The following is a 10,743-nucleotide window of genomic DNA, read 5'->3' as shown; positions in this document are numbered from 1 at the left end:
TTTGCCCCTGAGAAGCTCGTCCTCCAGAGACTGGCCTGGTTCCTTTTAGAGATCAGCCAGACGGGCATCTAACTCGCCTTTGAATTGTGGTGAGTGGTCTTCTGAATAACCCTGACAGGCATGTTGTGGGGGGGGGGGAACTGCTGGACTGATTTTTGAAAAAGAAATCCGGGGAAGTATGAAGGACATTTTGAAAGAGAACGTTGAATTATTATGGAAGAGATTTTTTTTTCTTCTGCCTAACAAACCCAGTGAAGGGGGTGCTAACTTTGTTCTCCAGCTGGAACTTCTTGCAACTTTATTTCAACAAAGATAAATTTGGGGGGGGGGGGGACAGAATCCAAAGTGCCACTGAATTTAAATTGGGCCGTGTTCTCTTCAAAGGAGCCTTCTTCCCCATCTTTCAGCCACAGACGGCAAAGCAGACCGCCAGCCAGCTAACATAAAAATCAAAGATCACCGCCATAATGAAAGATTGATAAGGTAGAAGCGGGAGTCTCTAAGGCTCTTCCACCAGGAGACAACAATTCAGAATCCTAGTTTTATAGATAATTTATATTCTATATTTTATAGCTGCCAGTAGATGATATCGGTAGTCCTTGACTTACAACTACAATGGAGCTCAAAATGTGTTGCTTAATGAGACACTGGTCAAGTGAGTTTTGCCCCAGTTTACAGTCTTTCTTACCACAGTTGTTAAGAATCCCTACAGTTATTTAGATCAGGGCTTTTCGACCAGTGGTATGGGTACCACCTGTGGCACATTGGCACCTGGCAGGTGGTACGCGACCATCCTAGAAAAGTGGTAGCGGGGGAGGGGAATGAGCTGAACCGATGGCAGCACCGCACAAGCCTGAGCGAGAGATGGCTGGAGCTGCAGGGCGGTCAGGGCTCAGCGGAAGCGCCAGGATCAGTGCTTCTTCAGGGCTGTCAGGGCTCAGCAGAAGCGCCAGGATCAGCACCAGGCTCCAGCTGGAACTCAGTGCTGATCCTGGTGCTTCTGCTGAGCCCTGAAGAAGCACCAATCAGCTGGAAAGCAGCACTGATCCTGGCACTTCTGCTGAGCCCAGAAGAAATGCCGATCAGCTGGAATGTTGCAGCATCTCCAGGGTCTTGTGATTTACATTCAGATGCTTGGCAACTGATTCATATTTATGACGGTCACACAGTGTCCCAGGGTCATGTGAAATGACCAAAACCTGCTGCAACCACCCAGCAGACGGGGGGAACAAAAAGCAAACACTCCCCCACCCCACCCCCACTGCCAATCCTCAACAGAAATGCCCAGAACAATGAAAACCTCGGACAGGAGGAAGAGCGCCGCCCGGTGGGCAGGCAGGTGTCTTGCTCGGCTGTGCCTTGGGGGGCACTTTTTTCAGTGCCATTGTAACTTGGAACAGTCACTAAGCGAACTGTTGTAAGTCGAGGACTACCTGTACATCATCACTTTTTTCTTTTTGGGGGGGGGTCATCAGGTTTTTGACCCCTTGCTAGGTGACTGGTGGTACTCCGATATTGCCATATCCTAAAAGTGGTACAATGGGTGAAAAGGTTGAAAAGCCCTGGTTTAGATAGTCACATGGTTGTTAAATGAATCCGGCTTCCCCATTGATTTTGCTTGTCAGAAGGTCACAAAAGGGAAACACATGACTCCCCCCAAAGACACTGCGACCGTCATAAATAGGAAACAGCAAAATAATAATAATAATAATAATAATAATAATAATAATAATAATAATAATAATAATAATAATAATAATAATAACAATAATAATAAAGTTGGAAGGGATCTTGGAGGTCATCTAGTCCAATCCCCTGCTCAGGCAGGAAACCCTATACCCGTGGGGGCGAACCTATGGCACGGGTGCCACAGGTGGCACACAGAGCCCTCTCTGTGGGCACCCGCATCATCACCCCAGTCCTAGGCCTTCAGCTGAGTTTTATAAAAACCTTTTCGCTTTAGGCCTCTGCTGCCCCGTGCAAAAAAAAAAAAAAAAAAGGTTCAATCAATTTCAACTTCTCGCGGGGAAAAAAAAGATCTCGCAAAGTTGGAATTGATTGAACTTTTTAGTCCCACCTAGTCTGCCATTACCACTGAAGCCAGGAACACCCAATGGGCCACGCCCACTCAACAGGCCACACCCACCCAATGGGCCACACCCACCCGGCAGCCAACGATACATAAGTGGGTTTTGGGTTACAGTTTGGGCACTCGGTCTCTAAAAGGTTCGCCATCACTGCGCTATACCATTTCAGACAAATGGCTGTCCAGTCTCTTCTTAAAATCTTCCAGTGTTGGAGCATTCACCGCTTCTGGAGGCAGGTTGTTCCACTGGTTAATTGTTCTCACTTTCAGGAAGTTTCTCCTTAGTTCTAGGTTGCTTCTCTCCTTGATGAGTTTCTATCCATTGCTTCTTGTCCTGCCTTCAGGCGCTTTGGAGAATAGCTTGACTCCCTCTTCTTTGGGGCAGTCCCTGAGATACTGGAACACTGCTATCATGTCCCCCCTTGTCCGTCTCTTCGTTAAACTAGACGTACCCATCACACCGGGGAAGTTTTGATTTCCCCCAGGTTGTGTTGCTTCACATGCTGCTTTTTAGCACCCTTTGGAAAGTTAGTTCCGTCCCTCTGAAGCTACTCATTTCCTGTCTCCAATTTTGTCTGGTGAGAGATATACTACTCTGGGTCACCTTTGCAAAATGAAAACCCACCCATGGTTCACATTTGCAAAAGACCGTAAAAAGAGATTTAACGAACTCTTTTTAATAAACACTGCATATGGGAAAGCTTTCTCGAGCTTAATCTGAAAATCCTTAATTACACTAGAAGAATTTAGGATTAAGCTAGGCCACGATTAACTGAAAACAAACACTCAGACCTAGGTAATAAGTTAAACAGGGCGTGGGAACTTTGGCACCGTAGAGCCTTTTAAGCCTTTTAAAACAGTCATTTCTAAAAACAGGCAGTTGGAAAAGCACCCAAACAAAATACATTTATTTCAACAAAGCTGCATGACGATAAGTGTAACCGCCTCAGTATAAACAAGAGGAAATGTGTATATAAGGAACGGTTGCTGGAATTGGGTGTGTCTAGTCCAGTGATGGCAAACCTTTTAGAGACCGAGTGCCCAAACTGCAACCCAAAACCCACTTATGCATCGTCGGGTGCCGGGTGGGAGCGGCCCATTGGGTGGGCACGGCTGCGGTGGTAATGGCAGACTGGGTGGGACTAAAAAGTTCAATCAATCAATTCCAACTTTGCAAGATCTTTTTTTTCCAACGAGAAGTTGAAATTGACTGATTGATTGAACCTTCTTTTTTTTTTTTGCACACGGCTGCTGGAACTGGGTATGTCTAGTTTAATGAACAGAAGGACAAGGGGGGACATGATAGCCGTCTTCCAGTATCTCAGGGGCTGCCCCAAAGAAGAGGGAGTCAAGCTATTTTCCAAGGCGCCTGAAGGCAGGACGAGAAGCAATGTATGGAAACTAATCAAGGAGAGAAGCAACCTAGAACTAAGGAGAAACTCCCTGACAGTGAGAACAATTAATCAGTGGAACAGTCTGCCTCCAGAAGTGGTGAATGCTCCAACACTGGGAAGTTTTTAAGAAGAAACTGGACAGCCATTTGTCCGAAATGGTGTAGGGTTTCCTGCCTGAGCAGGGGGTTGGACTAGATGACCTCCAAGGTCCCTTCCAACTCTACTACTACTACTACTACTACTACTACTACTACTACTACTACTACTACTACTACTATTATTATTATTATTATTATTATTATTATTATTATCATTATTATTATTTGAAAGAGATGAAGTAATAAAACTCAAATCTAAATATTACAACACGTCCGTCCCTACACGGGGCTGCTCTTACAGAAGCTGCAATCAATGCAAATGCAGTTCCTGGTTTGCTAATTAGCATGAGATTCAGAGATCATGTGGTGTCTTTAAGCAAGAGCTGGGGGGGGGAAGCTAACTCTGCACCCCACCCTTAATGATCTCGGGAGGGGGGGAAACCAACCACTTGAGCGGGAAGAATGGTGTTTAAGGAATGACCATAGCTGAATCAGAGGCAGAGGAAGATATTTAGGAAGGACCGGCTCTAACGGATCAGGCTGTAAAAGAGACAGTGGGAGATCTGGACCTTCAAGACTTGCAAGCTTCTGCTAACGTAGCTTTACAATAAAGTAGAATTAGCTCACCTTGTGGTGTTTCCTGTCTAGTCTATTTGGGAGGCTGGCAGGGCTCCATATTAGCCTTCCCCTCCCCCAAAATGTAGCTTCTGCTTGAAGACATCCAAAGAACGTCTTCTCATGGTCATTGATTCCACCATCCAACTGTTGGGACCATTCCCCCCCCCCCCCGTGTCTGGTTGGAGTCTGCTTTGCTGTACCTGGATTCTGGTTTTTGGTGTCCTCCACTCAGCCTGACTTCTGCTCTCCATTGCTCTTCATAGGGCTTCACCCTCACCGTCTCCCCAAATCGGTTCCAGTCTGTCTGACTCTCCTTAAACCATCCTGTCTAGAATTGGAGATGGACCTACGGGGATGGGGGGAGGTGGCTCTGACTAAATCAGGATAAAACGCAGTGGCGGCTTCTTGCGATTTGGAAATTACACTTCGATTCACGCAGCCTACCAGCTTTGCATGTCCTTTTCTGCAACCACACCGCCAAGTTGACACTCGGCCATCGTGTCCTGCTGCACGATCCTTTTTCACAAGGACTGTTGCCAAAACCAGGTATTTCCTCTTACACCTGGGCGCATAATTTTGGCATTCGAACTAGAGAATGTTGCACACGTTTTGACTTAAAATTCATCACGTACGTTCGTTTCATTTCTCTAAGATGATCTTTTCAAATCCCATTTATCTGAGGAGGTATCAGCCATCCTACCTGGTTTTTTTTTGTTGTTGTTGTTATCTGTAAATCAGGTAAGCTTCTTCCCCGAGGCCTTATGGAGAGGAAATATTGAAGAATAAAGAACGTGGGACGTATCCTTGGGAAAACACCTCAACACCTGTCTCCAAGGATGCATCACTTGGGAGTGTTTTCTGGAGCCATTTATGCATCCACTTACTCTGTCAGGCCTTGCAATCCACATAAAGTCACGCTATATTAAGGCTACAGGATTCTCACAACTGCCTAAGANAAAGTTACCCACTCAATGATGGTCTTATCAGCAGACCAATCCTGGTTTGTGTTTCATGCCGGGGTACTCATTCCTGAAGTATTAAAAGTGAGCTAATTAACTCTCCAGTACAGAAGTCCTCAACCCCCAGTCTGGAGACTGGTACCAGTCAGCAGCCTATTTGGAACCAGACAGCGCCAAGTGGCGGGCAAATGTGTGAAGCTCCCTTTGCACATGCACAGGATTGTGCATGCAAAACCATCCCATTTTCACACACACCCACACCGCCACTGCCTCTGCCACTCCACAGAGTCAGAAACATCTTTTGCAAAAAAGATGTTGAGACTCTAGAGTCTACAGAGAAGAGCAACAAAGATGATCAGGGGACTGGAGGCTAAAACATATAAGGAACAGTTGCTGGAATTGGGTATGTCTAGTTTAACAAAGAGAAGGATGAGGGGGGACATGATAGCAGTCTTCCAGTATCTCAGGGGCTGCCCCAAAGTAGAGGGAGTCAAGCTATTCTCCAAAGTGCCTGAAGGCAGGACAAGAAGCATCGGATGGAGACTAATCAAGGAGAGAAGCAGCGTAGAACTAAAGAGAAACTTCCTGACAGTGAGAACAATTAACCAGTGGAACTACCTGCTTCCAGAAGCGGTGAATGCTCCAACACTGGAAGTTTTTAAGAAGAGACTGGACAGCCATTTGTCCAAAATGGTATAGGGTTTCCTGCCTGAGCAGGGGGTTGGGACTAGATGACCTCCAAGGTCCCTTCCAACTTTATTATTATTATTAATGTCGGGGACCAGGTCGTGGACCGCTGCGCTAGTATACTTCTTTCCAAATTCTCAGGAGAAGGAAGGATAGCATGATTAGGAGACGACGAAAACCCCACAGCTCGCTGTTTGTCAATCCTATGTTGGCTTCCGTAACACAATGCACCGCTTCGGTGGCACTTGTGGCTTAAAATGTCTAAAGCTTTGACACTAGGAGAACAAAAGGAACCACTGCATGAGCAGTTCAGAAGGAGGTTATGGGGTTTCCATGACCGTTGCGGAAAACCAATTATGTCTTTCTGCCACTTCTGCTGCCAACTTCCCTTCCCTAGCCAAGCCAAGATAAACAACCCTTTTTCTACCTCACTGGCTTGAAAACAGGCAGTGCCAGTTTAGATAAAGAGAACAGTGGCTTCTTAACTGCAAGTAGGAAATCAGAACTATATCCAAGGAGCCCGTAGCCGCTCTAGGGATTTTCTCCATGAATACACTCAATGGGTAGGAAATATGTCTTTTTTAAAAAAAAAAAATCATAGAAATACAGCCTAGCTCAGGGGTAGGCCACCTTGGCTCTTTTATGACTCATGAACTTCAACTCCCAGAATTCCTGAGCCAGCCATGCTGAGGGGAAAGGGAGAGGTTTCCAAGCTGAGCCATGGCTGCCTCAGAAATTCTGGGAGTTGAAGTCCACGAGTCATAAAAGAGCCAAGGTGGCCAACCCCTGGCCTAGCTGGATTATCTTACAGGAAGGAAGCTTCAAAATCTGGTTGGCCAAACGAGGGCAACCAAACGAAGCTGTGTTATCTGCAGCTTCTTGGAAAACACCAAGGAACGATAAGGCTCATCACTTCTGGCCCAGGATCCACCTATTTGGGTTATATTAAATGAAGGGTTTGGTCTTGGGTTTCATGATTCAAACAGCCCCTGCCCCTCTCCAAGGACTTGACCCTTCAGCACAGCAACTGAAGTGGTGACGGGCACAGGGTAACTCCAAGGATGCAGGTTCACTAGCCTTGCTGGAGGCAGTCACCATCCACACATCCAAGCTGGCAGGAATAGCCAACACTCCAGAAGACAGGCTTAAGATACAGGAGGACCTGGACAGACGTGAACATTGGGCGCTATCTAACAAAATGAAATTCAATGGTGAAAAAAGCAAGGTTCTACATGTAGGCAAGAAAAAACAAATGTACAGGTATAGTATAGGGGGTACCTTGCTCAATAGTAGTAACTGTGAGAGGGATCTCAGAGTCCTAGTGGACAATCACTTAGATATGAGCCAGCCATGTGCTGCAGCTGCCAAAAAGGCCAACACAGTGTTGGGCTGCATTAACAGAGGGATAGAATCAAGATCACGCAAAGTGTTAATACCACTTTACAAGGCCTTGGTAAGGCCACACTTGGAATACTGCATCCAGTTTTGGTCACCACGATGTGAAAAAGATGTTGAGACTCTAGAAAGAGTGCAGAGAAGAGCAACAAAGATGATTAGGGGACTGGAGGCTAAAACATATAAGGAACGGTTGCTGGAATTGGGTATGTCTAGTTTAATGAAGAGAAGGACGAGGGGGGACATGATAGCAGTGTTCCAGTATCTCAGGGGCTGCCCCAAAGAAGAGGGAGTCAAGCTATTCTCCAAAGCACCTGAAGGCAGGACAAGAAGCAACGGATGGAAACTCATCAAGGAGAGAAGCAATCTAGAACTAAGGAGAAACTTCCTGACAGTTAGAGCAATTAACCAGTGGAACAACCTACCTCCAGAAGCGGTGAATGCTCCAACACTGGAAGTTTTTAAGAAGAGACTGGACAGCCATCTGTCCGAAATGGTGTAGGGTTTCCTGCCTGAGCAGGGGGTTGGACTAGATGACCTCCAAGGTCCCTTCCAACTTTATTATTATTATGATTAACACCATCCACAGCTCTGGGACTCCAAAGGAAGGAGTGGGTGGAGGGCCTTCTCAAGAAAGTTCCTTTTTTAGAGAGCCCCCTACTCCAAACGTTGAGAACAGGGAAGTCTTGGAGATGACGGCAGAAAGGCCCAAGCCAAACAGAGAAGGTTACAAACGCTAATGGCTACTTGGACTTTGGCCCAAAATTTTAAGCCACAGAATTAATCCTCTGCACGATACACAGAGCCAATTCATTTTCCCCAAAGGCTTTTCCGTGCCATCGAATTCTCCTGTAAAAAAAAAAAAAAAGCACGCAAGATACTCTGATGATTCTCATTGCAGGAGCAGAAACGGCTCGGAGGCGAGGTTAAAAAAAGACAAGGGTTTGTGGTTGCCGCTTTAAGGAGGAAATTTAATGTTGTGTAACACCTTTTTTTGACACTCCTGTGGCACTCCTGGAGGCAAGCATTCGCTCTCGTCTTGTTTTTATTTCAGCAGCCCAGTGAATGGACCCCACCTTAATACCGCATGGGGGAAAAATTGTTTGATTGGACCCACAATTATCTCTTAGCTTACCAGGATCTACTTTTTTGCTTGCAGGTGGCCATGCAGAAACCTGGAGGACTAAGCCAGGCTCACCCATCTCAAAGGGGATCATCGGCTTGCCCACCAGCAGGTCCCTAATTTTGCCCACCAGCCACAACAACTAAAATAACCAACCAGCCAACCAAAGCAGAAGTCCAGCGTTACGTCCGAGCCAAGATGTCCGTCTCCCTGCTTTGGCATTTACACATCACAAATTGTCTTCCTCCGATTCCTCCGCACAATCTCTTGACTTTCAGAAGCCACACTTTCTAGCATTGCCCCTTCCCCCAGGTGTTGGATTCACGTATGCTTGACAATCTGAAAGTGACTTTGGAACACATGCTAGACTTTTTATGGTTTTTTTAATCTTGTAGTGTTGGGAGGGGGAAGAGAACCACGCACCGATTTTCAGGCATTAAAGACTTATTTTAGGATGTATATATATTTGCCCAGGAATGGCAGTATGTTAGGGTAACTATTTCAAACACTGCACAAATCAAACCCAAGCCTGGCCCCTTAAGGTGCCCCCCCCCCAAATACTTTAAATACAAGTTAAGTTTCTGCCTCTAAAAGTCACAGTCACCAGAAATGCTGAAGCAGCCCAACTTGGTTAAAATCCTGGGCTTATCAGCCTGGGTTTGAGTCCCGAGTGCTGCGTGATGGGGTGAGCACCCTAACCCTAACCCCAGCTCCTGCCAATAGAACGGCTTGAAAGCATGCAAATGTTGAGTAGCTAAATAAGGTAACACTTCAGCTAATCCAGGGCTTTTCACCCATTGTACCACTTTTAGGATATGGCAACATCCGAGTACCACCAGTCGCCTAGCAAGGGGTCAAAAACTTGATGACCAAAAAAAAAAAAGGAAAAAAATACAGGTAGTCCTCGACTTACAACAGTTCGCTTAGTGACTGTTTGAAGTTACAATGGCACTGAAAAAAGTGCCTCCCAAGCCACAGCCGAGCAAGACAGTGCCCGGCGGCGCTCTTCCTCCTGTCTGAGGTTTTCATTGTTGTGAGCATTTCTGTTGAGAACTGGCAGCAGGGGTGGGGTGGGGGCGTGTTTGGTTTTTATCCCCCCCCCCCATCTGCTGGGTGGTTGCAGCAGGTTTTGGTCACTTCACATGACCCTGGGACACTGTGACCGTCATAAATATGAATCAGATGACAAACATCTGAATGTAAATCACAAGACCCTGGAGAGGCTGCAACATTCCAGCTGATTGGCGCTTCTTCTGGGCTCAGCAGAAGCACCAGGATCAGTGCTGAGTTCCAGCTGGAGCCTGGCGCTGATCCTGGCGCTTCCGCTGAGCCCTGACAGCCCTGCAGCTCCAGCCGTCTCTCGCTCAGGCTTGTGCGGTGCTGCCACCAGTTCAGCTCATTCCCCTCCCCCGCTACCACTTTTCTAGGATGGTCACGTACCACCTGCCAGGTGCCCATGTACCACAGGTGGTACCCGTACCACTGGTTGAAAAGCCCTGAGCTAAAAGGTACCAGCTTCATGCTGGCCACAGGATGAACAGAAGCATCTCTCAGACAACGCAGGCTTCGTCGGCTGAAAATTAGAGAGGAGCACACATACACACCCCTTGTGTCGTTCACGACTAGGCAGGGGGAAACCTTTAAACCTGTGCTCCAGACTTTCCAACAAAAATTAAGAAGTAGCTGCGGTGCTCAAAGCATTTGAAGGGATTACGCCTTCAGTGTCTTAATGTCCATTTCATAAAGGAAAACATGAAACCGTGCAAATGTGGCGAGTCAGATTGTTTTTTTAAAGCCTAGGCTTAGGTACGACAAAAAATACAGTTAACTGTCTCCTGTTTCGTACTCTCTTAAACACCTGTGTAAGGGGACTTTTCCAAAGACAGCAAGCACAAACCTCAAGTAAAGGGGGAAAAAGAGACTTCGTTCCACCGCCAAGTGAAACAAACCATTTATTTGTGCTAAATGAATTGAAAGAATGTATTCCAGAATACACTTCTTTATACATTGTACCGGCTTATGCTGCTAAATACGCCATTTGCTATTGTCACCTAACTTTCTCTTGATCCTTTTCTACTCAAGCAATACAACACTTTTGGCTGTTTACCATATGCTGCTATAAAGGAGCACCTCCCATCTGTGGTTTTTATTTTTTTTTCTTCTTCTTTCTTCTCTTTTCTTCCAAAAGCCTAATATCGCGGTTTAAACTTTCGGAGAGGAAGGGCCACACCATTAAAATATTTTTAAACAGGGGGGGGGGGGGGAGAAAATCAGGCTTTCTTTTTTCTTTTTTTGCTTTTCATAAAAACTGCGTTCCTACAGCAGAAAAATCAGAGAGAAGAAGCTGTAGACAGCCCCAAGCATTATAACAAAGCAGCGGGAC

This window comes from Protobothrops mucrosquamatus, unplaced genomic scaffold (genome assembly GCF_001527695.2).
Source record: "Protobothrops mucrosquamatus isolate PMUCROS unplaced genomic scaffold, P.Mucros_1.0 scaffold953, whole genome shotgun sequence".
Classification (NCBI taxonomy): domain Eukaryota; kingdom Metazoa; phylum Chordata; class Lepidosauria; order Squamata; family Viperidae; genus Protobothrops; species Protobothrops mucrosquamatus.
This window is presented reverse-complemented; position numbering follows the sequence as displayed.